General features: G+C 39.7%; 1 protein-coding gene and 1 long non-coding RNA gene across 21 annotated transcripts in view; one reads left to right on the forward strand and one right to left on the reverse strand.

Annotated features, from left to right (window-relative positions):
- Positions 1–22,312, reverse strand: part of KIF6 (kinesin family member 6) — a 380,576-nt gene that overhangs the window by 61,122 nt on the left and 297,142 nt on the right. The window lies entirely within an intron of this gene.
- Positions 1–22,312, forward strand: part of LOC118350412 (uncharacterized) — a 36,193-nt gene that overhangs the window by 8,248 nt on the left and 5,633 nt on the right. For both annotated transcript variants that reach the window (XR_004804163.2, XR_004804162.2), the window contains 2 exons: positions 14,147–14,221; positions 17,801–17,887. This is a non-coding gene — a long non-coding RNA (uncharacterized LOC118350412). The remainder of the gene's footprint in view (positions 1–14,146; positions 14,222–17,800; positions 17,888–22,312) is intronic.

Here is a 22,312-nt window from a genome sequence, read left to right on the forward strand (position 1 = left end):
TATCACCAGGACAGTACATGATGATCACATTTTGGGAGAATGCTCTCATTTATAAAAAATGACCAAATTATACCATGTCTGGGAGACCTGATTCTTTTCCTATGGGACATTCATTCTGGCTACCCAAGTAATTATAATAATCATACGAGATTAGCACATTCTGTCTGAAGCTTAGGCATTTGGCTATTGTATACACTTAATTAAACTAAGGTGCTTATTGATAACACTATTCCAGCATGTGATAATATTCCATAAACATATTCAGAGAATTAAGTAAATAAGCACATTTATGAAAAGCTCAAATATATCTATGTGCAAGTAGGTAAGCATAAGGAAAATTTTCAGCTCAGAAACCAGCACGAATTGTTAAATACTAAACATCTCGGGAAGCTGAGGGCTCATGATTGTGTTGGCATCCATTCAAAAGATGTTACTTTAGATGCTTGGAAGTTCTTATCTCAGCAAGGGAAGAATATAACCAGCTTTCAAGACCTGCCCTGGAGGAGTAGCTACAGATCACAATCCTTCTTTCCATTTGAAGACATGGGTCTGGTTGCCAGGGCTGCTATCTGGGGCCAGGGGAGGGTCCACGCAGCATGGCCTCTGACTTCCAACCAGAAGCTCCAGAAGTAGCCCAGGGGATGCTCCCAGAGGTACCTGGGCACATTCAAGCCTCCTCTGCTCCAGTGTGAGTGGGGCAGGTATAGTCTAGTTAACGCCGTTGCCCTCAGCTCACACTGGAGGCTAGTCTGTACAGGCCCCTCGTTAACTGTGGATGTAGAGGTCAGGTCTACAGGGATATAAAGTAAACCCCAGGCACTAAGGTATTTGATTTGGCAGTGTATTTAGTTTTTAGATGAATTAAAACATGAAAACTTTTTTTTTTTTTTTTTTTTTTTACAAATAGGGGGCCCCCACATACTAAACCTTTGCCTTCTGATCATTACTCACCCTCAAATTCACTTACTTTCATTAGGAACTGGGTCTTTCATATTCCCTTATATAGTCAAAGATGATTGATTTCTGTAATTGGAAGTAAATGACTTTTTAATAAGCTTGGTTGAAATGCGGGTGGTAATAGTCCTGTTTTCAGAGCCTGGGATGATTCCTACCCTCATCCTTCTATTTTGTTTTTCTTCCAGAAAATAGCACTAGAACTCTTCCTTTTTCTATTTCTGTTATGGTTCAATATTATCAGAGAGGAGAGAGGAAGAAAGAGAGGCAGAGACTCGCCGACCATTTTGTAGAGGATGCTTTACAGAAATGACATGGTTCAGGGAGACTATAGTTTCCCCTCCCTGAACTTGAGTTCTGTCTACATGAAATGCTAGTATGCATGGCTGTATTTCTGTAGGGATTTCTATCCCAGCTGTTCATTTTGGGGGTAAGTGGAGAAGAAGGAAACCAAGGGAGTTAGGACCAGAGAAAGGAGGAAAGCAGACAGCAACACTGCAAGGGAGGTTTTTGCTGTGAAGCTTTGGGAGAGATGGAGGAGGTTGAAGGGGGACGTCCACCCAGCCCAAGAACTACTTTCTTCATTCATTAGAAGGGGCGAGGAGGGGAACTGGGGAGTTGGAACGTGTGGAAACAGGATCGATGGCACAGGTTTCGGTGCTGTGTCTCTGGGGAGTCACTACTCCAAGTGATAAAATCAGGCAGGGAACACTCAGAAGAAAAACAGACACAGAGAAGGAATTGCCATAATATGCAAAGACAAAAATAACTTACAAGCTTCATGTTGAAACTTCTGGGGAGAGAGATCCTGCAAAAACGTATGTCAGTGTATTAAAGGAATAATAAGTGGATGTTAAATATACACGAGCCATTATGACAAGCCGAAGATGAATTACATGCTATGATATGTTCTTGAGTGTCTCGGTTCTTGTGTTTTGTTTTGGTGAATATACAAATATTTGTAGGGCATTTCATAAGTTTTCTTGCAAACTCAATCTTGTTTTTTACATAAAGTCTAGATCCTTAATTATGGCTTTTCTTATCACAGGGGTGTTCTGGTCCCTCATGGTTGGGGATAAATGGGCAACTGAACTCTACAAATTAGAAGACAGGACTGGACAGTGTATATCCCAGGGTCCAGCAATTGTTGAGAACTCTCTCAGCAGAAGCTGTTTTTTCGTTCGGCTTGTGGAGTGTGTTGGTCATTAGCTGCCCTAGGGGACTGGCAGGGGCCAGGCCAGCAGACCTTCCCATTCTTTGAACTCGAGGAGGTTAAAATGCTCAGCAATAGGAGCAGCTTCTGCCTCCTACAGGAGAGTCTAGATATCATCTTCAAGGCAAACAGCTCTGCTTGAGATAATCTAATCATTTAATGGACCATTTGAGGTCCGTGTATATATAAGGCTAAGCTCCACTGTTCTTGGGGAAGCTCTAAAAATGAGATAACCAAAATGCAGGGGTTTCAGAAAAGAGTTAGGTGTTCTGTGTTCAGAAATACACCCTGGAGGTATGTTTCTTTAGCAGAACTATGTGCCTACACAGCTAGACATTTTTTTTCCCCCTAAATCTCCATGTAGATTGCCCTATGCCTTAAAAGTACTGTTTGTGCTTAGATCATGTGATTGTTAATTTTCTGGGTCAGTGTGGCTAAGGTATGGTGTCCAGATGTTTGGTCTTTGGTCAGACACCAGTGTAGATGTTGCTTTTAGATGTGATTAACATTTTTATCAGCAGAGTTTGAATAAAGCAGACTACTCTCCATAATGTGGATGGGCCTCATCCAATTAGTTGAAAGCTTTAAAAGAAAAAAAAAAGACCCAGGTTCTCTGAGGAAGAAGTAATTCCAGAATGCCTTGGGAGTTGAGTTGGAACAGTAACTCTTCCTTGGGACTCTGGCCTACAGACTTAGCCTGCAGATTTGCACTTGCCAGCCTCACAATCACAAGAGTAAATTCCTTAAAGCAGTCTCTTCTCTCTCTCTCTCTCTTTCTCTCTCCCCACACACACAGACACAGACACACACACACAGCCCTATTGGCTTTGTCTCTGGAGACCCTAATACAGGTGGCATGGATGTGTGTTCTTGTCCAAGCACTTGCTCTTGCACTTTGAAAGCAGAGGACAGACCACGGTGAGATAAATGCGCAGGCCTACACTAGTCCTCACCTTGCACATACGTGGAATCTCTTATTTAGGTACCAAATGGTGATCATAATAAAGGGGAAAGACACTACTGGGTATTTAGTGAGTGGCATCCGGTCTTGGATGGTAAAGAACTGCCCATCTCAACAGGTCAATGACATCCCCGCTGAGAAAGGAATGCATGGTGAGGAGCTGGTCACTGGGTGCAGCCCACCTGGACTAGCCAGTTGCTTATGTCCTTTAAGACCAAATAGCCCAGGGGCACCTGGGTGGCTCAATGGTGGAGTGTCTGCCTTTGGCTCATGTCATGATCCCAGGGTCCTGGGATCGAATCCTGCATCAGGCTCCCTGCATGGAGCCTGCTTCTCCCTCTGCCTGTGTCTCTGTCTCTTTCTCGGTGTCTCTCCTGAATAAGTAAATAAAATCTTAAAAAAAAAAAAAAAAGGACCAAATAGCCCAGTGTCAGGGAAAACAAAGTACCATGAACTATTTGTCAGGGCTATGAGTCCAGACAATGACGTAGAGAGAGCAAATATGTAAAGAGGCAGTTGGGCCTGCTGGCAGTTTGGCCTAGCAGCCAAAGCAGGCTGCTACTCAGGAGGCCTGGCTGAGGCCCAGAGCCACTTGGTGATGATGGCCCTCCAAGAGCCTCACTTCCAGAAGTAGCTGTTAGCTCCTGTTAGCTACTCTCCATGAGCCTGAGCCTTTGGTAAGGTCTTATAAAAGTCTTCCTGGCCTAGCCAAATGTGGTAGCCAGGGAAGCAGAATCCCTGGGGCTGGAGCAGTGGCTCGCAGCAATGTCGCCATCAGAGGACAGCAGGCCCCTGCAGTGAGCAGAGAGATGAGGAGGCCAGGGAAGATGAGGGTTCCTGGGCCTGTACCACAGAGCATTCAAGATGTCGTTCTTGGAGATCCTCTCAGAATCAGTCTGGGGACTTGTTTTGAGATGAGTGGACTAATTTTTAACAAGAAAGTCAGTAGGGACTTCAGCCATAATCATTTGGGAATAAAAAGGTGACAGCCCTGTTTGGCTGTCACTGGCTGGTGAGGCCAGGGGTACACGAGACTCCCTGGGAGGAGCTTCCTCTGATGCTGTCCCCTCCAGGAATGAGAACGGAGAGCTTATGCAGGCAGGTGAGAGGTTAGAAGATCATGTGACTGGAATAGGACAGCGTCTTTCAAATATGGCCTGGATGATTCTATTCCTAGCTGGTGCCAATCCGAACTCCAGAACTGCTGAAGAAATGAGATCTGGTTAAATTTGTTCTTTTTTACCCTTCTTAAAAATATCAAAAGCTAATATTTTGCAGACGGTTTTGTGCTGGCCACGCTGGCCAGGCGTCGTGGTGTCCAAGACAAACACACCTGATCCACATTTGGTCAGCATCGGGAGGCCCAAGGAGGCCAAGGAATTAACAGAGGAATCCAAGGATTGTTCCCTATCCTGAAAGGCCTCTGCTTGAAATAGCTCTTGCTTTGGAGGACTTGTGTGAGTGTGTGGCAAGCAGGGGGAGCAGGGCTGTGGGGGAGAAGCTTGTGAATCCATTCAGGTTCATATAAAAGGATTTTGATGCTGATCTGTCATTGGAAACAGATCTGAATCCTTCTTCATGGTGATGAATATTTATAACCTTTCCTCTTCAGAGTCCAGGGTGTCAATGAAGAGTGAATGTGTGTGACATGCAGTTTTTGGTGAGAACTTTGCTCTGGGCCTTAGGATCTTGCCTGCTGCAGACAATATGCTTGAGGTCATAATTTTGTGTACCACAGAATCACAGAAATCTGGTTTTCCACAGGATGACGTGTTAGTGGACTAATGTGAGCGATCCTCTGGGGGTTGTTATTTTAACAATGAGGGGGCGTTTAGTGGGATTGACGGTTTCTACCTGGATCTCAGCAACTCACCAACTATGTCAGTATGACAGATGAATGACGGGCGCATTAAGATCTTGCATGTTCAGCAAGAAAGTGATGGCTGAGCATCTGGATGGCAAGCGGGGCACCCGTAATTCCTGACAGTGTGACATTATCAATCCTGACAGGGGTTTCTAGGAAGCTCTCAAGGGGGCCCGAGGCCTTCCTGCAGTTTCCCAATGCACTTCAGTGCTCTCCAATCCAGCCCACATAGCTTGCTCAGTTTTCTCTGTCTTCCTTCGACCATTTGAGTTGTGAGGACCCCCCATCTTAATGTGGTGTCTTCCAGGAGCAGGCCCCAGGACAAATAGCTTATTCGGGAAGTGAGCCCTGGACAAACTGATGAGAATGAGGGGAAGTGAGATGCCAAGGGAGCAATAGCAGTCCAGCTGCCAGCTGTTCAATCACACTGGGCACCTCTGTAGGACCCACGCCTCCAAGTTGTCCCTCCTGGCGGTGAGGGAGGTGGGGTGTATATGTACCAACTTCCAAAAGACATGGTTTGAGGCCTCCTGTGTGGGCGAGGGGCGGGCTGGGGAAGGTGTTAATTCCCTGGCGCTAGCGTGCCCTAGTGGAACTGACAGTTTCTACCTGGACCTCAGCAACTCACCAATGGCCAGGGAATGCTCTCAGGAAGACTGGAAGGTGCTAGCAGATGAGGCTATGCTAGCGTCCACACACGGTACACAAGGGGATATGGGTGACGCTCCGACAGCATCTGCTCTGGCTTTTACTTCTCGTTCTTCATCCTCCTTGTCTGAGAAGGATCAGAACCTCCTACCGTTAACGTGGTCTCTTACAAACAGAGCTAACTCCCTGGCAACGAAGCCAACAGAGAGAGAGAGAGAGAGAGAGGCAGAAGAAATGACATATCCCAGCCAGTCCATCACCTGATTTCTTATAGGCCTGGCTAGTATTTTGGGGACCAAGTTTCTTTTCTGACCTAGCAGTTAGGAACGCCTGTAGCAGTCACTAGTTTTCTACTGACCATATTTTAATAGAAACCGGATTGCCCAGTCCCTTGGCTCCCATTCTGCATGCCAGGGGAAGCTACTATCTCTCTTACTATCTCTGTTTCCCTTTTGGGGTGACACCTTGGAAATGAAGCTCTGACAACAGGAGCTCCTTAATGCTTTTGCTGACGGATCAGTTTTCGCTCGGTGCAGTGGAAGGAAGGCAGCGACGTGCTGCTATGACGGTGGATGTCACTTTGACCAACCCTGGCAGAGGTGGACACCATCTGGGGGTGTGAGGGACTTAAGCCATTTCAAGGACTCAGGACAATGCAAACAATGCATCCTCCTCGGCCTGGATCCTTGGGCCTGTTTTACTCCACTCCCTGCTATGCCTGGTAGAAACTGGCAGCCATTTAAGAAGTCTGGGAAAGACATCCCTGGCTGTGGTGTGGGTATGTTGGTGGTGGTGGAGGTGACCTGATGAAATACTGCTCTGTGGATAGAGACTAAAAAATAAGCGACTGTGGTTTAAGTGGGACAGAGATCAAAAAAATCTCCTGAGGCTTGTTTAAGAAACCCACACAATTTGCTGGGTTGAGCATAGTAGGGGGAATTGTATTATTGATGATTATCTCTGATAAGATGTCTTCAAATCTTTGACAGGACACTTATTTGTGGTGACACCAGCAAAGCCAAGCGGAGAAGCCCTCACTGTGTGATATATTAGGGGGCTCTACACAATATCCACAGGGCTCAATCCTAGGAGTCTTTGTCCTACTTCTCAACCAGCTTCTAAGTCCCCTGAGGCTGGGACTCTTGGGATGTGCATGCCTGCCTCCCTCCCCCGCCCCTTCCTCCCATGGCCTTAAACTTAATAGATGCACAATCATTGTCAAATAAATCAATCACAGGACTCAGAGTTTCCGCTGATATTCCCGATCATAGAAGGAAGGCCTCAATTTCCTACTGTTTCCTTCTAATGCCAAATGGCCCAAACTCAGGAAAAACTGTGTTAAGGCTTGGTGTTCAGCAGCCTGAAAAATTCACCACACCTGGAACCTCAACTCACCCACAATTGCCTAAGACCTCCTTCCTCTAGAAAAAAAAATTCTGTTCTCTACCTAAGATTCATTTCAAGATGATAGCTGAGGTACGTTGTTTAATATTGCTTCCTGTCTTCTTTCTTTGGCTGACTCACAGTTTTATTTTTATATTAAATTAACACAGTAAAATTGACTTGGGGGTGTGTGTGTGCGTTTGTGCTCCTGGGCAGCTCTATGAGATTTAACACATACATGGATTTGTATAACCACTATTGCAGTCAGGATTCCCTCAAGTTCTATTGCCCCCAAAAGCCCCTGGTTCCTGCCCAGAGACTGTATAGCTTTATGAGACTGGCTTCATTTACTTGGCACAATGTTTCTGAGGTTAACAAATGATAACATAGGGACGCCTGCCTTTGGCTTAGGGTGTGATCCCGGGGTCTGGAATCGAGTTCCACATCGGGCTCCCTGCATGGAGCCTGCTTCTCCTTCTGCCTGTATCTCTGTCTCTGTCTCTCTGTGTCTCTCATGAATAAATAAATAAATAATTTTTTAAAAAATGATAACATAAATTATTACTTCTCTAGGCTAAATATTGGTTTGTATGATATGTCTATGTTTAACTTTATAAGAAATTGCCAATTGTTTTCCAAAGCTTCTGTAGCGTTTTGTATCCTCACCGGCAATACATAGGTTCTAGTTGCTCCATACCCTTGCTAGAATTTGGTATTGTCAGTTTAGAAAAAAAAAAAAATTAAGCTATTTTAATAGGGGGTATAGTGATATCTCAGCATTGTTTTAAATTATATCTCTCTAATGGCCAATGATGTGGAACATCTTTGCATGTGCTCATTCAACATCTGTACATCCTCTTGAGTGAAGCGTCTGTACACCGGACACTTGAGCCCCCATGACTCCTTTTTTAAAAATAAGTGAGCTGTGGGGCACCTGGGTGCCTCAGTCAGTTAAGTGTCAGACTTTTATCTCAGGTCGGTGAGATGAAGCCCAGTGTCAGGCTCTGTGCTCAGCAGGGGATCTGCTGGAGATTCTCTCTCTCCTTCTGCCCTTACTCCCATTCTCTCTCTCTCTCTAATAAATAATTAAATCTTTAAAAATTTACTTGTTTTCCAAGTATTAAATTTTTGGAGTTTTAATTATTTATTATATTCCGAATATAAGTCCTTCATCAGATGTGGTATTTGAAAATATTTTCTACCAGTCTGTCACTTGTCTTTTTATTCTCTCAACAGCATCCTTCATGGAGCAAAAGTTTTAATGATGATAAATGCAGCTAATTACCTTTTTTTTTTCTTTTGTGAACTATGTTTTTGGTATGATATCTAAGAACCCTGGTCATGGAAAGCTTGTCTAATGTTTTCTTCCAAAATTTCATTGTTTTACATTTTACATTCAGATCTCTATTTTGTCTTAAATTTTGTATGTGGTAGGAGAATAGGTTATTGTTTTGCCTATGGATATCCGATTGTACTAACACTGGTTGTCAAAAAGATGATTCTTCCCTCTTGCACTGGCACCTTTATTGAAAATCAGTGGCCTTCAACGTGTGGGTCAGTTTTTGTACTTTCTAACCTGTTCCATTGATCTGCATGTCGATCTATTTGCTAATATCAAAGTTGTCTTGATTACAGTAGCTTCTAGTAAGTCTCAAAATTGGGTGTTGCGAGTCTCCATCATTATATTTTTATAAAGTTGCTCCGACTACTCTAATTTCATAGCCTTTTCGTGTAAGTTTTAGAATCACCTTCTCTGTAACCACCAACAGTCCTACTGGGATTTGATCAGAATTGTATTAAATCTAAAGATGAGTTAAGGAGAATTGACATCTTCTCTGTATGGACTCTTTTAATTTATGAACACAGCATGCCTCCATTTACTTAGGTTTTTTTTTGACTCCTTTTGTTAGAGTTTGGTAGCTTTCCTTCCATATGTTTTACTAGTTTTATATCTATTTCTTTAATTTTTAACCTCTATAAGTTATGTATTAACTAATATATGTGTTATGTAAGTATATATTTTAAAGTATGAAATGAGAAATATTTAGTTTTGGTTGTCAATTATTCATGATTAGTATATAAAGTACGATTAACTTTTGTACATAGACCTTGTATCACGCAACCTTGCTAAATAAACCCCTTTATTGCTTCTTAGAAGTCTCATAGATAGTTGGGATTATCTAAATAGACAAATATGTCATGTGTGAATAGGGACAGTTTTGTTATTTCTTTTCAAATTTTATGCCTTCTTAATATTTTTCTTGTTTAATTGCACTGGCTAGAACTTTTGATATTGTGTTAAATAGGAGTGGTAAGAGTTAACAATCTCAATTGTTGCCAGTTTTAGAGAGAAAAGTGTTGTCATCCACCAGTAAGTATGATGTTAGCCATGAGTTTTTGAGGTTGCCTTTCATCAGGTTGAGGAAAGTCCCTTTTATTTCTAGTTTCTAGACTTTTTATTGTGAATGAATGTTAAATTTTATAAAATATTTTTCTGCTTCAATTGGTATGATCATGTGTTTTTCCTTCCTTAGCTTGGTAATATGGTAGCTTATACTGATTGATTTTTGAATACATCAGAATTGTCTTCCTGAGGTAAACCTCATTTGGCTGCATTTTTTTTTTACGTATTGCTGGATTTGATATGCTGGTATTTTTAATATATATCTATAGGGGATATTAGTGTATAGCTTCCTTGTGATGTTTTTGTCTGATCCGGTATTAAGATAATACTGTCCCCATAAAACATGTTGGGAAATACTCCTTGTATTTTCTGGAAAAGATTGTGTGGAATTGGTATTATTTATTTTTTTAAATATTTGGTGGAATTCTATAGTGAAGCTATCTGGGCTAGAATATTTCCTTTTGGAAGACCTTTAACTATGAATTCAATTTTTAAAATAGATGCAGAAGTATTTAGTAAACTAACTTCCCTTGTGTGAGTTTTGATAGTTTGTGGCTTTCAAAGAATTTGTCCATTTTGTCTCAATTGTGAAATTTGTATGGATTGTTTGCGATATTCCCTTAACCTTTCAATAATGTAATGATACCCCTCTTTCCTTCTTGTTATTGGCTATTTGTGTCTGTTTCTTTCTTTGCCAATCTAGGTAGATGTTTATCAATGTTACTGATGTTTTCACAGAACCAGTTTTGGTTTCATTGATTTTCTTGTTTTTCTCTTTTCATTGATTGTTGCTCTTATTTTTATTATTTCCTGTCTTCTGCTTGCTTTTGAATTATTTTGTTCTAGTTTCTTAAAGTGGTAGCTAAGGTTGTTGACTTAGATTTTTTTTGCCAATATATGTGTTTAATGCTATAAATTTTCTCCTAAGTACTGCTTCAACTATAACCCACAAATATCTATGTGTTTTATTTTCATTTTCCATCAGTTGAAAATATTTCTAATTTCTCTTGTGAATTTATTTTTGATTTACAGGGTTTTGGGGGGAAGTGTTTAATTTCCAAGCTTTCAAAAGTTTTCCATTATCTTCTGTTACTGATTTCTGGTTTAACTCCATTACTGTAAGAAGACACATGTTAGTATTATTTCACTTCTTTTAATTTTGTTAATGTTTGTTTTATAACCTAGACTGTGGTCTGTTTTGGTGAATACTATACGCACAACTGAAAACAATGTATATTGTACTATTTTGGGGTACTGTGTTCCATAAATGTTATTTATATCTGGTTGGTTATCAAGCTGTTCAGTTATTCTCTATCCTTGTTAATTTTAAGTCTATTTGTTCTACTGATTACTGAGAGAAGAGTATTGACATCTCCGACCATAACTGTGAATTTGTCCAACTCTCAGTTGTACAGTTTTTGCTTCATGTATTTTGAAGTTCTGTTTTTAATATATACACATTTAGAATTGCTAGGACTTCTTGGAGAGTTGTCCTTTTTAGCCTATATCATGTTCTTCTTTATCTTTGTAATTAATTCTAAGTAATTTCTTTGCTTTGTATTTGACCTGAATTTAGTATAGCCATGCAAGATTTCTTTTGATTAGTGTTTGGATGGCATATACTTTTCCATCCCTTACTTTAATCTATCTTATTATTATATTTAAAGTAGGGTTCTTGTAAATAGCATATGGTTGGATGTCTTTTAAAATACTTTGCCATTTTCTCCCTTTCAATTGGTATGTCTACACTGTTTATATTTAATGTAATTATTGGTGTGTTTAAATTTAGGTATACCATTTTCTTGTTTTGTTTGTTCTCTGTTTTTCATTCTCTTTTTCCTTTCCTATCTTCTTTTAATTTGAGTGTTTTTAGAATTCTATCTTAATTTATTGATTCAATTTTTGATTATACTTCTATGAATAGTTTTTTAAGTGATTGCTTAGGGGTTACATTATGAATACTTCACTTTTCAAAGTATACTTAGAATTAATGCTTTATCATTTTGAGTGGGACATAGAAACCTTATCAACTGCAAGGAGCAGTGAATCTCTGGTATGTTAAAGGGTTTATGTGTATAAAAGGGTTGGGGCAGTGCAGTGACCAAACAAGCCTGAAAAATGATGGATTAAACAAAAACAGTTGTATGAGGAGATTTCCCAGAGAGACTTTGAGTAAATCTATGCACATTATTACTCTTTAAAGGGGAGGGTAGACCATTTAGCATCTCTCAAGCTTTCTGATCAGAGAACTCCTTGTTTATGGATTTTTCCCCAGAATATACTTTATAGAAGGCTGCCTTCTATGTAGTAGGTGCACCACATTTTTTTGAACTGAATTGGCAAAGGGTAAGTCTTAACATTTTCATTTGTTATTCCTCCACTTATTTGAGGACAGTATGTTTCTCTTTGTTTTTAATTTTCTTTTAACTACTCTCTTTAGACTTTCTTCCCCTGTAATTATCACCATCCTTTCTTATCATTGCTTTATTAAGTCTTTCTGCCTTCCACACTATAAGAAATGGGAAGGCAGGTTCCCCACTTAGCTCCATGGGGCATGTTCATTAACAATCTTTAAGAATTGGGTGTCTGGGTATAAGACTGATAAATCACTGACCCCTACCTCTGAAACCAATAATACATTATATGTTAATTAACTGAATTTAAATAAAAGAAAAAAAGAAAAAAACAAGAATAAGGTCCAGAATGAACCTGCCATGTCAGAGGTGACCCAACCAAGGCACTCCAATGGGTGAGAATGTCACTACTGCCATGTTTTGGATACTGTCTCTCCACCTGCCCAGGATCACATTGGCTTTGCTAACAGCCATCACATGATCCTGCTGACTCAAAGCTGGCAGCCAATTGAGATTCCCTGGCCCTTCTACACAGGGAGTTGCTTCTCCTGATAATCCTGATACTTCTCCCTACTTTTGCATTTTCTTTTTTTTTCGGTAACAGTTTTATTGAGATATAATTTACATAGCAAAAAATTCACCCATTTGAAGGGTATAGTCCAATGAATTTTGGTATAGTCACAATTGTGCAACTCTCTCCACAATTAATTTTAGAACATGTCCATCATGACAAGAGGAAATACTGCACCCTTTAGTTAATACCTCATGGTCCCCCAGCCCTCTGGACCTAGTCCATCACTAATCTACTTTCCTTCTTTATAGCTTTGCCTATTTTGGGCATGTCATATCAACAGAATCATATGTGATCTTTTGTGACTGGCATCTTTCGCCAAGCATAATGTTTTCCAGGCTCATTCATGTTGTAGCATATATCAGTGATTTATGCCTTTTTGAATAATATTTTATTATATGGATAGAGTAGAATTTGTTTATATATTCATCAATTGACGGACATTTGGGTTGTTTCCACTTTCAGCTATTGTAGAGAATGGTGCCGTGAACATTTGTGCACAAGTTTTTATGTGAACATATGTTTTCAATTCCTTTGGGTATACACCTGGGAATGGAATTTCTGGGTCATGTGGTCACTCTGTGTTTACCTTTTTGAGGAACTGCCAGAATGTTTTCTAAAGTGACTACTCAATTTTGCATTCTCACCAGCAGCATACCAGAGTTCCAATTCCTCTACATCCTCTCCAACACTTGACTTTTGGAGAAGAGGTCATAGGGAGTATGATGTGGCATCTCATTATAGTTTTGATTTGCTTTTTCCTGACCGCTAATGATGCTGAGTATCTTCATCTACTTATTGGTCATTCATATATCTTCTCTGGAGAAATGTTTATTCAAATCCAATGCCCATTTATTAGCTGGGTTATTTGACTTTTTATTGTTGAGTTAAAGCATTTTTTTTACATTCTGGATACCAGACCTTTCTCAGATATATCATTTGCAAATATTTTCTCCTATTCTGTACATTGTCTTTTTACTTTCTTGGTGGTATCCTTTCAAGCACAAAAGTTTTGAATGCTGGTGAAGTCCAATTTATCTATTTTCTCTTTTTCTGCTTATGTTTTTCATGTCATATCTCAAAACCATTGCCAAATCCAAGATCATGGAGATTTAACCCTATGTTTTCTTTTCAGAATTTTAAAATTTTAACCTTTGATCTATTATGAGCTATTTTTTCCATATGGTGTGAGGTAGGGTTCTAACTTCATTCTTTGTAATGTGAATATCCACTTGTCCCAGTGCCATTTGTTGAAATGACTATCCCTCCTCCCTCATTTAATGGTTCGAGTATCATTGTTGAGAATCAATTGACCATAGATACATAGGTGTATTTCTGGACTTTCAATTCTATTCCATTGGTCTTTATGTCTTATCATTATAGCAGTTCTACATTGTCTTGATTAGTGTAATAAGTTTGAAATTGGGAAATGTGAATCCTCCAACTTTGGTTTTTATTGTTGTTGTTGTCTGTGCTTATTTTTGTTTTGTTTTGTTTTTACTGAAGTTCAGATTTACCAACATGTAGTATAACACCCAGTGCTCATCCCATCAAATGCCCTCCTCAGTGCCCATCACCCAGTTACCCCAACCCCCTGTCCACTTCCCTTTGTTCGTTTTCCAGAGTTAGAAGTCTCTCATGTTTTGTCTCCCTTTCTAATTTTTCCCACTCAGTTCCCCTCCTTTCTCTTATAATTCCTTTCACTATTTCTTATATATATATATCCAACTTTGTTTTTCCTTTTTAAGATTGTTTTGGCTAACTTCATCCCTTGCATTTCCATACAAATTTTAGGATGAGCTTGTCATTTCTACAAAGAAGCCTGCTGGGATTCTGATAGAGATTGTGTTACTTCTGAAGATCAATCTGGTGGGTATTACCATCTTAACAATATTAAGTTTTCTGATTCATAAACACAGGCTATTTATTTAGATGTTTAATTTCTTTCAACAATATTTTATAGTCTTGAGAATATAAGTTTTATACTTCTTTTGTTAAATTTGTTCCTAATATTTTATTCTGGTTGATGAATTAGTTTCTTAATTTTTCTCTGTTCCTTGCAAAGTGTATAGAAATACAATTTGAATTTTGTACATAATCTTGTACCCTGCAGCCTTGATGAACTCTATTAGTTCTAATAGTTTTTTTTTCTTAGTGAATGCCTTAGAATTTTCTATATATAAGATCATTTTATCCATGAATAAAGATAGCTTTACTACTTCCTTTCCAATCTAGATACTTTTTATGACTTTGACTTCTTAATAATAAAAGCAGAACTTTACATTTATTCTTATCACATTTAATTCTGTTTGTTTTAACCATAGTTCAATTCTTTTAATTTGGATAGTCTTCTAATGCATTTTATTTGCAATTCATCTTTTTATCCCCAGCAGTTGGCACATTGTCTCATGTTTTGCATTCAATAAATGTTTACAAGATTAAGATTATGGTATGAATATTCAGTTTGGCAAGGATATCTTTTCTGTTTTTTATTTACAAATGTTAAACAACAGGGGTACCATTAAAATTTCTGGGGCCCTAGGATATCAACGTGGTGGCAGTGGCATCAGAAGCTGCCCTTTCAGAGTACCAAGAGGTCACACCAGAAGTAGAAACAGCAGTTTCGAGAAGCAATGGAAACATTTATACTGGCCTTGTAGATACTAACTCCGGAAGATAGAGGAGGGGCATTCTCATTTGACTCAGGCAGCAGATGGCACCCAAGAGGTCACTGCAGGAGAAGAGGATAGCAGGCTGCCATTATGTAGGAGGAGAGACCTTGGTCATTTACAAATGTGAAGTGCTTTCTATGGACTCTTAAAATTAATGGAGGGGAATACTCTCAGTGGTCTGGGGATTCCAGAATAAAAAGTAGGGGTGAAAACCAAATGTGAGTCAATTTGTCTCAGGCTGCTGTGGTGTGGGAAAACTTAAGCTACACATGCAAAAACCTCTCTGTAACAAATTATTTCTTTGATTCTTCCTTCTCTTCAAAATGCTGAATGATTTTTCTCTTTTCCCCTCAATATTAAACCCCTATACTTCCTGCTTTGCTTCTTCAAACCCCACACTATCCACAAAACCTTGCTGTTGGCTTCAGTGCTCACCACTGACTAGATGTGACTGTAGCCCCTCAGATTCCACTCTCCCATCACAATCAATTGATATGTTCATTTTTTTTGAAAGTATTTTTCTGTGTTTTTCAGATTAGATAATTTCTATGTTCTTCCTTTAAGTTTGCTAAATCCTCCCTCTTCTCCATTCTTTTCTTGCATCCATTGGTTATTTTATTTTTCATTTATTAAGTCTCCATTTGGTTCTTTTTATATTTTCTGTATTTTTATTGAGACTTCTTGTCTTTCCATTTGTTTCCGGGGGGTGGGGGGGGCGGGCAGTGTCTTCCTTAATTCCTGAAACACGGTTTTAGAAGCTGCTTTATGTCTTTGACTTTTAATTCTAACACTATCCAGTTGGGGGTTGGTCTCCATTGATTGATTGTGTTTTCTCTTTTGAGCTAAAAGTTTTTGGTTCTTCTTCTGCCAGGTAATTTTCAATCACATCCCGAACATTTTCAGGGTCTTGTTTAAATTCTAAGAAGATCACTGGGTGTTTTTTGTTGTTGTTGTTTCTTTGTTTTAGCAGAAAATCAGCCTTGTTAGGGTCAGGTCATAAATTCCAATAGTCTTCTTTGGGCTGTGGTTCCAGTGTCAGCTCTGTTTTTGAAGGCTTTGCCATGCTATTCAGATTTGGCCCATGTATGTGCCACTCAGGGGCCAGTATAGGACCTGGGTGTTGGCCTACGTCATAGCAGGATTGTCAAAGCCTTTGGTGTGCTATCTGGATTCATGCACGCTCAGCTTGAAAGTAAGGTCTGTATGTAAACAACTTTATGAAGTCACTGTCTTGATCTTCTTCCTCTCTGGGCTCTACCTAACACATTATGACTCCTTGAGGTCCACTTGTGGACTCCTCAATTCCGCCATGTAATTCTAATGACTATGTCTACATTTGAGACCAAGTGGTAGAAGGATGGAGACAGGACAAAGCACTGGGGAGTCTCCTCATGTTTTGGTACCACAGCTCCCATAGTTTAAGCAAAGGAGTCTCTCTCCATCAGAGTTTTAGGTTTCTGTTTGTCTGCTTCTGCTGTCACTGCCACCAGAGATTTTCTGGGGGTGGTGACTTGATGGTACTTTGAATTCTGGTCTACTTCCCTAAGTTGCCTGCTATCACTTATTTTTCCCAGTTTTTAGCTAGCTGCTCCATGCATTGTGTCTATGGTTTACAGTTGCTTCCAGTGAGAAAGACAAGATAGAGTGTGATTACTTTACCTTCCTAGGAACTGAAATCTAATACTAACTTTTATTATAGGTAAATGTCCATCTCACTGGCCAGTTGTACAGTTAGGTCTAAAAAGTCTCATCTATAACATTTGCTGCATTTCTCTATCTCATCCTATGGACAGACAGACACTATCTCCCTCCTTCACCCAGTTCATTAGCCAATTTAATTAATTAATTAATTAATTAATTAATAGATTTTATTTATTTATTTGACAGAGACGAAGAGAGGGAGAGAGAGCACTCCCACAAGCAGAGGGAGTCGCAGGCAGAGGGAGAGGGAGAAGCAGAGCAGAAAGCCTGACGTGAGGCTCAACCTCAGGACCCTGGGATCATGACTTGAGCCAAAGGCAGATGCTTAACTGACTGAGCCACCACCCAGGCACCCCAGCCAATTTTATTTATATTGCATTTAATTCTTTATCACTCCTCAGACAGTTATGCTTACATGATCTTTGGGCCCACCCACCAGACCAATTCTCAAACACAGAATCTCTCCATTACCTCTCCTGCCTCTGGAGCACTATAGATCTATCTTGTCTCAAATCCACATTACAGAAACTTTAACAGCCCGAATAGGGTGATGTACACAATCCTTACTGTGTTCATATTATGTCTTTTGTCATTCAAAATTATGTAATCTTAAGCCATTTTCATTTAACTCAGGAACAAGATCAGAGAGGCTATTAATGTTATGAGCTAATAACGATTCAGAGGCTCTAATGAATACAGTAAGATGAGAAAATAAAATACTGAGTGTAAATATTGGAAAACAAATTTTCTTTTGTGATGAACATGACTGCATTTCAGGAAGACCCAAGAAATTATAGCAAGAAAAAGCCCATTAAAATTAAAAAGAGAATGTGGTTAAGATGACTAGGTATAGGAAAATATTTTTTTAAAATAGATTTTTCTACCCCTGGAAATAGAAAAAAATATTCCATTCACAAAAGCAGCAAAAAATATAATATACTTAGGAAGAAATCTTACTCCTTGGACTCTTATTCCAAAGACTGGCAAACTGGGGCTGGCAGGCCAATCTGTTCTGTGGTCTGGTTTTCTATGGCTTTGGACTGAGAACTAAGAATGTTTTTTTAAATTTTTATAGGACTCTGAAAAAGAATAAGAAGAATATGCAACAAAGACCTTATGAAGCCCACAACGCCTAAAATATTTACACTCTGGTCCTTTACAGGTAAAGTTTCTTTAGAAGTAGAAGCACCAGTATATAAAGATACATGTGCATACTGCAGCATATTTGATGTGTCAGAAAAATGGAAATAAAGCAAATACTTGTCAGCTGGAAAATGATGGAATATATTACACTACAACCATTCCATAGAATATTATGCAGTCATTAAAAGGAATACGATATAGCCATATATGAAATTGATATAAATGAAATTCATGATGCAGTGAAAAGCAGGATATAGAGAAATTGTACATGTTTATTTTTATCTTTTTTATTATTTTTTTTTGCAAGACAAGCAACCCAATCCCCCATATAAGTAAGTGAATGTTAATATAGTTATGTTAACATGGAGAAAGAATATGAATGTTAGATTAAGGGGCATGAGCATTTTTGTAGGCCTCAGAGGTTTATGAGTGGGAGTGAGGAGGAGAGAGATAGGCTGGAGCTGTGGTTTAGGGATATGAATCTTTATAATGCAATCTTTACTACTTATTACCTGGAATTCTAATATAATGGTGGCCAACTTCCTATTGGCAGACTATTGCCAAACCTGCTATTTTCCTTACCACCAAACAGTCCCCCAGTGTATTTCTTGTTTAGAATCAGCGCCCATGGATTGTTCTTTGGCATTTGAACAGCTTTGTGGCTTTGGCAGCAGTCTGACTCAACCCTGACTCTGAACTCCTTCCTCTGTTGCAATCCATCCTCCCCCTCCTAAGTGACAAAAGCAGAAAGGTATTGCCATTACTGTCTTGTTGAGGACTGCCTGCTTAGGGAGTCCCCATCACACACTGATTAGTGCCTGTTAGGCCAAATGCCTCTCTAATTCAGCTCTGCCCCCCATAGAGATGGTTTATGGCCTCCCAGGTGTTAGACCCCTTTTTGCATATGACACTGCCTCTGTCATGGGAGCTAATAAAGGTTTTGTTCTAGTTATCTCACTGGGAGTAAAGTATAGCTAAACACTCAGGCCTCATCCCCATGACATATTTTGTCCATTTTTACGATACTGGGTATTTACTTATGCAGGAGTATATCTTTTCATAACTTTCAAATATAGACCTGCTCTTGCTTTAGGTTATTGCTATAGGTGAAAAATAAACTATATGTCTTTGATATCCTTTGTCTATTAAGTTGACTTGGTACATTACCCATCTCTGGAGTCACTCCTTAACTGTGCTTTTGTCTTCCAACATAAGGGAGTACCCAAGGACCCTACATTCTAATTATTTATTAGGAGGTTTTCTGGACTTCACCATCATCTCACCATATGTTAATAAGTTGTTTTGCAAAATACAATGAAATTTTTAAAATATTCAGGCATCGTTAAAGATAACTTCAATGAAGAATAATTTAATAAAATCAGTCTTCGTTCGCCTCATTACAAAGCTTATGTCTTCAGCAATAAAATCACCAGACTTGTGGTCTGGTAAAAGGTCTAACATTCTGGAGGCAGAAGTCATGTCCTCATGTAGTGTCCAGGGGCTACAAGACAAATGATCTGAAATGGTCATATCCAGTTTTGGCCCATATGTGTTTTGGTGAGTTACCCTGGATTATCTTCTTTGGGGGCAGTGCAATGGGGAGGCAGGGTGACAGATAGCCAGATGACAGTGCAATGGTGAGGCAGGGTGGATAACTCCCAGTTATAGACAGTTTCCAATAAAGAAGAGAGGAAAAACCAGTCTTATCTGAGGCAATTTTTAAAACTTAAGGAAAAGCAACTGTCCTAGAGTTCTTCCAAAAATCTTAAGAGAAAATTAAAACAAGTGGCAGACTGGAAGAAAACATCTGCTACAGACTCCATAGACAAAGGCCCAATATCCAGAGGACACAAAGAGTTCCTACAAATCAAAAAGAGCAATTCAACCAGCCAATGGGCAGAAGATACGAGACACATGAAAAAGCATTCAATTCCACCAGCTGTCAGGGAAATGCAAATTAAGACAATAATAAAATACCATTTTTTGCTCTCCAACTGGCAAAACCTAAAATGACTGATATTATCATGGATAAGCATTGGGGCAGAGGAATGGGTACTGTCACACATTGATGGGCATACAAACTAATGAAACCCTTTTGGGAAGGCAACTGGGAGTCCTCATTAAAATTAAAAATACACATCCACTGTTGTTTTCCCCAATTCTTCTTTGAAGCATCTAACTCAAAGAAACACTCACATTTGTACACAAAAATGCATGCATTGCTTGTGACAGAAAGAAATTGGGAAAAAAGTGAAATGGCTGTTACAAAGGAGTAGTTAAATAGATGATAGTTTATTCGTATTTACAAGTAGCCCCATCAAAAATGGTGAGTAGTTGACCCACACTCACTGTTATATGAGAAAAGCAAGGTGCAGAGTAACATGTACATTATGGCCTCATTTATGCAACAAAACAGGGTATCTTCATATGTGTCTGCTGACTGACTGTGTGTGTGTGTGTGTGTGTGTGTGTGTGTTTGTGTGTGTATGTAGTATCTATCTATCTATCATCTATCTATCATCTATCATCTATCTATCTATCTATCTATCTATCTATCTATCTATCTATCTATCATCTATCTAAAAATGCACAAAAGAGGATGGAAGAACACGCATCAAATTGTTGGAAGTGGTTACCCCTCTCTGGGGAGGGGGAATAGTTGGTATTGTGGAGAAGAAATTAAGAGGGCTGTCAGATTTTGATATGTATCTTCATGTAGTTTTTGAACATTCTACAGTGAAACTGCACCCATGAATCACATGTACAATTAAAAAGAGTCAGAAACTAAATCTCCAAAGAATTTACAACTTTCTAACTGCATATCAGGGGAGACAGCCTAGGAAGGTAGGCCTGCCCTTCCTTCGCTAGCTTAGCCCTTCTCTACCTCGTGCCAATCTCTCTGCCTCCTTCCTTTATTATACTGCTGGAAGGAAAGAGGGGGTAAAAGCTTCCTTCACTGGTTCCTTTTCCTTCTTTTTATCATCAACTTGAACTCAGAGAGAACATGTGCCCTTCCTGGGTACTGATACAACAGGAGCCTAACACCTTTGTTCATAGTTGAGTTGTGAATTTTCCTGCCATCCAAGGGCATTGACCTTGGAGCCCAACAGAAACTGGTTCCAGATCTGGCTCTACCCCTGACTAAGCAATGCATTAATTAGCATGTTTAACCTCCCTGGCTCCAGCTTCTTCATCTTTATTAAATAATAGGTTAATACTTGTATGTCTATCAAAGTTAGTTCTTATGATTAACATGGTGGGGACTTCACCTCTTTGATTCTTGGTAGCCCAAATTCTGTGCTTGGACACTCAATGGCTGGCCTTGAGCTGCTCTGTTTACTCCCAGTCCTTTCAGGCAACCCCAATCTGTCCAAACATTGATACCAAACTTCAGGGAATCCCATTGGCACTCCGGCTCACCCTGCCTGTGGCTGCCCTTCCAGTTTGCTCAGGCAGGTGCCCAGAGTCCTGTTGTTACTATTTTCCCCACACAAACTGCTGGGGCTGGGCTTTTGTTCAGGATATGCTTGACTGGTGATGCAGCCTGAGCATGCTCGGGAGCATCTCTGCTTTTTAAATTTTGTTCAAGAGCTGACATCTACCTGCTGGAAGGGGAGTGCTGAGTCTCTGAGGATGGATAAATGTCTTTGAATGGTATCTGATCCCCTCCTCTACAGGTCTGGGCTTTAACTAGCACATCTTGGCATGGAGCTGCACATGCGTATTTTTAGTCTGGCTTGGGTAAGTTGTGGTGCAGACTATGTGTTAGGGGGTGGGGCTGGTCCACAGGGTCGGGCTACTCTAAGAAGCCAACAGCAAACCCAAGCTATCTCCACCTTGAACAGAATGACCACTGTAGGGGAGGGACAGTCCCACCCTTGTGTGCCCTCTGATTTTGAAAGCTCTTGCTGGTTTTCGGCAGGGAGCTCATCAGTGATTTCAGGGTGGCTGGCAGTAGACACAATAAATCCTCTGCTAGTTTCAGCTCTTCTCTGTACAGCATAATTGACAAAGACCCTACCTACTTCTAAGCCAGGTTTAATTATTCCTCTTGTTTAATTGATATAAGATAATGAAATTCACTTTCTCTCCTTAGAGGTGAAACAACAAATCTTTCTCTGGCAAATCAGTACAGTGACCCAGCTGGTTCTGGGTTTGAAGACAGCCTCCTTCAAAGAGCCTAGATAGATGTCCACTGATAGATGAATGGATAAATAAGATGCAATATGCAGACACACACACACACACGCACTTGTGTCCGCACACACAGTGGAATATTATTCAGCCATCAAAAAGAATGAAATCTTGCCATATGCAATGATGTGGATGGAAGCAGAGGGTATTATGCTAAGTAAAATAAGCAGTCAGAGAAAGACAAATACCATATAATTTCACTTATATGTAGAGTTTAAGAAACAAAGCAGATGAACATAGGGGAAGGAAA

This window comes from Canis lupus, chromosome 12, assembly GCF_003254725.2.
Source record: "Canis lupus dingo isolate Sandy chromosome 12, ASM325472v2, whole genome shotgun sequence".
NCBI classification, from domain to species: Eukaryota; Metazoa; Chordata; class Mammalia; order Carnivora; family Canidae; genus Canis; species Canis lupus.